The sequence below is a fragment of the Callithrix jacchus genome, chromosome 16 (genome assembly GCF_049354715.1).
Source record: "Callithrix jacchus isolate 240 chromosome 16, calJac240_pri, whole genome shotgun sequence".
In the NCBI taxonomy this organism is placed as follows: domain Eukaryota; kingdom Metazoa; phylum Chordata; class Mammalia; order Primates; family Cebidae; genus Callithrix; species Callithrix jacchus.
Window position 1 is genome coordinate 23233403 of NC_133517.1, and position 7932 is coordinate 23241334.

The 7932-nt window shown below is 38.0% G+C and overlaps 1 protein-coding gene across 6 annotated transcripts in view; it reads right to left on the reverse strand.

Moving 5' to 3' along the window:
• Window positions 1–7932, reverse strand: part of ARFGEF1 (ARF guanine nucleotide exchange factor 1) — a 167653-nt gene that overhangs the window by 158630 nt on the left and 1091 nt on the right. The window lies entirely within an intron of this gene.

Here is a 7932-nt window from a genome sequence, read left to right on the forward strand (position 1 = left end):
TCAATGAAATAACACTTCATCATAACTAGGATGGCTAAAATTAAAAACACAGGCAATAACAAATGGTGAGAATTTGAAGAAATGAGAAACCTCATACACTGCTGGTGGGTATGTAAAATGGTGCAGGAACTTTGGAAAAGAATTGAGTAGTTTCTTAAAAGGTTAAACATAAATTTATCATGTGGCCCACCAATTCCTTTCCTAGTTTGTCAACCAAGAAATAAAAGTTTACATCCAAAAACTTATATACAAATATTCACGGCAGTATTATTCATTCAATCCAAATATCCATCAATTGGTAAATGGATAAGCAAAATATAGGCTATACAAACAATGGAATGCTATTCTTCAATAACAGGAAATGAAGTATGGCTACAAGCTTCATGAATGAACCTCAAAAACATACTGAAAAAAAACCAGAAACTAAAGACCACCGGTGTATTAACTGAATTTCATGAAATGTCTAGAACAGGCAACTCTAAAGACAGAAAATAGATTAGTGAATGCCTGAAGCTAGAGATGACAATGAGAGCACCAGGGATGTTACTGAGGTAATGGTAATATTCTAAAATTGGATTTATGCTGATGGCTGCATAATTCATTAAGTTTACTAAAAATCATTATACCCCCAAAAAAGTAAATAGTATGTAAATCATCAGAAAGTTATTTTTCAAAAAGTTAACAGTGGTTATCTTCAGCTAGGAGTATCATAGTAAATTTTTGTTGTTGTAGTTGCACTTTTGAAAATGATTTGAAGGATTCTTTTATTTAAAAAAATTATCAAACTTACGGGAATTATAAAAGTACATTGAGTAAAAGCCATAGAGAGTCTCGTCTGTATAAAGTGCTTGGCCTTCATGATATTTACTTTGTCTGCTTATATTTTTATTATTTCATTTCTCAGCAAAGTTCTGATAGATGAGGGTTGTTTTTTTTTTTTTTTGAGACACAGTTTCGCTCTTGTTACCCAGGCTGGAGTGCAATGGCGCAATCTTGGCTCATGACAACCTCCGCCTCCTGGGTTCAAGCAATTCTCCTGCCTCAGCCTCCTGAGTAGCTGGGACTACAGGCGCACGCCACCATGCCCAGCTAATTTTTGTATTTTTAGTAGAGACAGGGTTTCACCTTGTTGACCAGGACGGTCTCAATCTCTTGACCTCGTGATCCACCTGCCTTGGCCTCCCAAAGTGCTGGGATTACAGGCTTGAGCCACCGTGCCCGGTGAGGGTTTTTAAACAGCTGACTAAGTGATGTCTCAGCTGGACAGAGTAGCTCACGTCTGTAATCCTAGCACTTTAGGAGGCCCAGGTGGGCAGACTACCTGAGGTCAGGAGTTTGAGACCAGGCTGGCCAACATGTTCAAAACCCTGTCTCTACTAAAAATATAAAAATTAGCCAGGCGTGTTGGCATATGTCTGTAATCCCAGCTACCCAGGAGGCTAAGGCAGGAAAATCACTGGAAGCTGAAGGGCAGAGGCTGCAGTAAGCCGAGATTGCACCACTGCACTCCAGCCTGGGTGACAGAGCAAGACTTCGTCTCAAAACAAAAGTCTCAAAGTATACATTTTTGTTAAGAAAAATTAATAGCTCCACATGGAGTTTTCTAAAGACACTGACAGTGGTAATATAAAATATTTTAAAGATTTTCAAAGCCTTTTCTGAATGAAAAGATGACATAGGTTATATAAACAAATTTAGTTATATTAAGTCTAAGTAAAACAAAATATCAAAAGCAAACACAAAACTTTTAAATAGTTGAGCCCAGACCTTTTCTTTAAAGGAGCTTTTCAAGAGCCTCTACTTATAACACACTAAAGCCTCAGAATAACTGCTTTCAAGATTCATGAAGCAGTCAGAGATGAGCCAGACAGCATTTGACTATGTAAACATATGTATAGTAGACTCTGCAAGTGGAGAAAGAAATCAAAATGGGTCTGAAAAGTTAGAATAAAAGGGAACTTGCACTCATTTCCTAAAGTCGCCTTAACAAATTACCATAAATTTGGTGGCTTAAACCAACAGAAATTTCCTCTGACAGTTCTGGTGGCCCAAAATCTAAAATCAAGGTCACAGAAGAGCTATGCTATATCCAAAGGTTCCAGAGAAGAATACCTCCTTGCCTCTTCCTACTTCTGGCATTCCATAGCCTGTGGCAGCAGTAACTCTGATCTCTGTCTCCATTTTCACATGGCCTTTTTCCTTTGTATGTGACTGTGTCCCTGCCTCTTCCTTACAAGGACACTAGTCATTGGATTTAGGGCTCACCTAAAGGCCCTAAATTGAGGATCTCAATTTTACCCCAAGATCCTTCACTAATTACATCCACAAAGTTCCTATTACAGGAAAAGAACCAGACAAGTAAAAGGCTCATTTCTTTAGTAAAAAACCTCCCAGCAAAAAACCTGACGAGAAAAAATGGAAATTATTTTGTCATTCTCAGTAGAAAATGTCCTATTATATCATCAGAAAATTCTATCATTAAAACATTCTAAATACATATAAAAGGCAAGATGAAAATTTTTACTATATAAAAACATATTTCCCAAAGGCTTTTTCTATCCTAGTGTCCTCCATTGAGGTGAATGCCATCTTCCTCTACCCTGAAGCTCTGGCTACGAGACTGGATGCCAGTCCCTCTGTCAATCAACACATCAGCAAATCCTGTGAACTCCAAAACATAATTCCAAATGCACACAATTAGCACCCTTTCCACTACCACCAACCTAGTCTAAGTCCCCACAGTCACTGGCCACAGAGAACCTTTAAAAATATAAACATACTGACACTAAAATCCCAAATCTGCCCTCCCCTCCTACCTTTCCCTTTCTCTCTCTCCCAGCCACACAAGCCTCCTAGCATCCTCAAACAAACCAAGCACACATCCAACTGGCTGTTTCCTGTTTCTATTTCATCCAAGCATCTGAAAGACTAACTCCTTCACTTGTGTCACTTCTCTGCTCAAATGTCATTTCACAGATAGGACTTTCCTGACAACTCTATCTAAAGCAGCACCCCCACTCTTTTCCCTTTAACCTTCTAAACTATTTCTTCAGATAACAATCTGAAGATAAGTTTGTTACTATCACCCTCACCCCACTAGAATGTATGTTCTATGAAAGCATGTTTAGTTCACTGTTGTACACCCACCACTGAAGTCGAATCTAGCACATAGGAGTTCAACGAATATCACCTGATTGAAATATATACCTAGTTTGGAATGGCAATAATAATTTACTCATGTATATTTTTCCTTTTCAAATATCCTTCCTCCATTATGTGAGGAATATTATCACAAATATTTCCCCAAATTATTTTCCATTCACAATTTTCTCTGTAAGTTAAACCCTACCAGGAGACACAAATGAGCTACCTGCCCCTAGATGGGGTTGGAAAGAAAGACAACAAACAGTCCTCTGATCTTGATCATTTCAAATCCTCATTTCAGACTTTCTTCTCCTTCCCACACTATCAACACATCTACTGCTTTCCCCAGACCTGTGTTTAGGGAAATGCAGGTTTGTGTACTGCTTTCCTCAAACCTCTTCTGGAAGATGGTCTCACCAATAGTTAGGGTTACTGTACCTGCCTTTCTTTCCCCAGTGTCCGAAAGTAAGTTCCAAGGAACAATGTGTCCTAGGGGAGTTAACTGAGTTAATAGCCAATGAAAGAGGATCACATAAATTCAGAAAAAACTTCATTAGACAAAATTGAGCAGGTGTCTTTCTTGGAGGACTTTTCAGAATCTTAACTATGTTCATGTGCATTATAAATTTCCAAGATGGAAATATACACTGTGATCCAAACTTTTTTTTTTTTTTAACCCAAACTTACTTTCTTCAAAGAGCTTCTCTAAGAACTTGTACTCTACAACATTTATTTTATTCAACACTATCCTGGAGCAAGTGTCCTAAAAACAAATCTGAAATGTGAAAGAAAAGAACAAATGCAAATAGGATCAATCTTTCAGTTATGTCACTAATTACACTGTTTTCTTCTACCCATCTCAAAAATTCAGGTAGCCTGGCTTATTGAAAATATCTTTCACTTTAGATATCAAAGAAAGTTTAAACAAAGATTTGTTAATGGATTTAAATTATAATTACGGTGTTCACTGATGGCAGGATATTGTTTGGGGATAAATCATTTTTTCACAAATGGTGAAAAGTGATGAAAATTAAGTTACCAAAAGCAGCATAAAACCAGGGCCCAAAGCATTCAAGTAATTTCCCCTCCACCCACATATCCCTTTTCATAACACCACCAACCAAAATAAAAGGGCAGAAGGAAGCAAGTTCTGAAAAGTTTGAGTCTCAATACTATATTTCTGGATGAAACTATAATTATAGGTAATAGACTCCTATATAAAAAAACTAAGTCAGCAGGATCACTTTATAATATGATGAATAATATAAATTTATACCCTGTCTGATGCAAAAATTACTTCCCTAACAATTTTATCTCCATTATTTTCCCATATTCCTCCTGGAAAACCACCCTTAACCACTGCCAGTATATGCCTCCCTTCCCTTTAAAACTTTCTTCTGGTCACCTCTTCACCTCTTTCACTCTTATTTTATATCAGTGCCAGTTTCCAACCTTCAACTCTTTCATCCTAACATTTGCAGAGTATCTTCATAGATATTCGATGTCAGAAAGCATAAGTTGAACCAGTCACAACACTAACATAAAAGAAACTCCTAAACCTTAGAGGCCTTACTGGAATATGTCCCAACTTCACCCTCCCTAACAGACAAACAATGCTACCTTCAAGCCCAATCCCACAACAATCCTAAATTCTTTTAAACCAAAAATAGCTCAGCTGTTGTCTCATCTGCCAGCAGATGGCCAGACTATTTTTAAGTCAGGATTCTCAAGAGCAGGAATGGATCAGGCTAGACTCCCTCTCTCTGCAGAGCTGTAGTAGGGCAAGTACCAAAAGAGGGCAACCTGGAGCTGTTCTTGGGCCTGTGGGCTTCACATCAGTTGTAACAGTGTGTGTGTGTGTGTGGGGGGGGGGGGGGGGGGTGACACTTTCTTTTTAAACCATTCTTTACTTCAAAATAAAGTCTGACATAAGATAATTTGAAAAAATGTTTTGTATTAACTCTGCATCCCTTTAAAGGTTTATTTTTCTTTCTGTGAAAATAAAAGTTCCTTGATACAGTGTCTTTGAGAATGGATTCTGTTTTAATAAAGTAAAATCTACCCTAATCTAGACGATGTTTCATAAAAGTTATACTTTTTAGCAAAAAAGTTTAAAGAATACATGACAAGCTGCAATTTCATGAGTACAGTTTATAGAAAATCTATTTATAATTGGTCATTATGTTAAAAGGTAGCTGAATTAATTTTGAATGGCAATACTCTGAAATCTACTCACATCCCAATACAATGATTTTCAAACAAAAAAGATTAAAAGTCTGACATACTATGTATTTTCCTGTTTACTGTCCATCTCTCTTCAACTGTATGCTCAATAAATATTTAGGGGAAGAATGAATATAGACAGGTGGGTATTTAAAAGGGTTATAACACCACCTACAAAATGACCTCTGTATGTCCACCATCCAACACTTACCCACTCACAATCTTTAGACAAGAGATGACTAAATCAGGCCTTTCCAGTTTGCTTTTCCACCCTGCTTTCTGGGTACATAAATTACTCAGACCAAAGTGGGCCTGGCCCCAGTCTCAATATTGTAGAGGAAAAGATAAGCCTCTAACGGTTTTCAAGGACAATACATATTTGGGGATACCATCTTCCTGCAAGACATACTTTCTGCAAAGACAAAATGAGTTATCCCTATCAATTTATGTTTGGGTGGTGATGTAGATAAACTGCAAGGGAACAAAGTTCACCAGGAATTAGCTACCATGAGATTACTGAGATTTTGCTTTGCCGGGGACTCAATGTAACTTTATGAAATGTGGGGGGAAAATGCCTTATACATCTCAAGTAAATAAAGTACTCTGGCACCTAGGCCCTGCCTAGATAGTCACATTCCTCATAAAAAGCTTCTACTGAGTATATAGAGGGGGCAAAAATGTAAAAATTGGCAAAATTTGGAATAGACAACCCTGGTACAGTTGGCACACACATCAAGTAATCCCTACCTCCAGAAATGGCAAGGACCATTTAGAGTGCTATAGGCCCTCTAAAGATGCTGCTGCTGAGTGGTAGGAATAGTCAATGCATGAGTTAACAGGACAGTGCATTCACATTCATGGCACATTAGAGGAGAGGTGACCATACAATCATTAAGTTCAATACCCTAATTTTACAGAGATCTCAAGGCCCAGGGACTTGGTTAATACTACAGTGTAACAACAGAACTGGGATTTAAACCTAGGATCTGAGACTCTCATTCCAGTAGGCTTTCCATTAAAATATGCTTACTTATGTTACTATTTTGGAGAAGGAAAATACATACATACACACAACACACTCCATTTCTTCAGTTTGATACCTACAATTTAACATATTAAAAATATGTTGTAACATGAAAAATCTGAACTATAAAAAACTTAAGGCCAGGAGAGGCAGCTCACGCCTGTAAACCCAGCATTTTGGGAGGCCAAGGTGGGAGGATCTCTTGAGCCCAGATTTGGAGACCAGCCTGGGCAATATAGAGAGAACAACAACAACAACAAAAAATTAGCCAGGTGTAGTGGTGTGCCTGCAGTCCTAATTACTTGGGAGGCTGTGGCAGAAGGAATGCCTGATCCTGGGAGTTTGAGGTGGCAGTGCACAGGTGTGCCTGCAGTCCTAATTACTTGGGAGGCTGAGGCAGAACGAATGCCTGATCCTGGGAGTTTGAGGCAGCCACTGCACTTCAGCCTGGGTGACAGAGCAAGCCCCTGTCTCAAAAAAACAAACGACAATTTATAACTTTAACTTGAATCTCTCTGAAGTTCTTTAAATCTTCAAGTAATTTATAAATCTACACATAACAATTATTTTTAAAAATCCTAAAATCACTTTCTCCCCATTCTCACCCCAATTTAATAATTATTCCTTTCAGGACCTAGATATGAATTCAGTATTTGCCACTATACAACTGTCTTCTCATAAACCAGGAACAGTCTTTTGTCAGCTACAAAAATAACAAAATGGAAATTTCTGGTCCATGAATAAGGCGAAAAAATAAACTTAAGCCCATTATAACACAGATTCAAATTTTTTAAGATGAAATTTCTTCGATGTTTTACATATTACCAACGATGTAGGGGGAAAAAAACCGACAGTATATTACCGCAAATTAAATAGTAGCCTTCTATTTATTTTAATAATTAAAAGCCAATTTTAAGTTGTCTTGACCCCTTAACTTCATACTTTAAGTAATTATGGATTTTTCCCCTTTCAAGAACGCTTTTTATTCCAAAGCCCATTTAACAAGCTTCCTTTACTTGCCAATTTGATCCAGTGTATTTCCAGTGCTATAAAGTGTAAGCATTAGGAATTCATCTTTGTGTTAAATGTTCTGGTCTCTCAAACGATTTCATCTTTGATGGATGCAATAGATCTAACAATGTTGTCCCTTTAACAATTCCTTATCTGCCTAACCTCATAGGTATTGTCGGATTTTCCCTGCTGCGGGCTTCATTACACTAGATCTCTTCCATCTGAACTATAAATCACAATTCAAGCTTGAGGGCAGCCGCCACTGTCCAGACATGTGGCTAGTGGGTGTCATTGTCTTTTTCATTTTCCTCATTTCAAACCCTCCCTTCCCGTGTCACCTAAAGCCATTTTATCTAAAGGTTCTTTGCTTCCCTGCTTTCATGCCGCCACCCCCACTCTCACCCCTTAACCACTGGTCTTGTTCTTCCAGGTCAGCCCAGTCAAATACAAAATTACTCTTATGTTTTTCCTGCGGCGGAGGCGGAGAGATGTTAGAATGAGCTGTACCTCTTGCAAACCCCTTCTCAAGA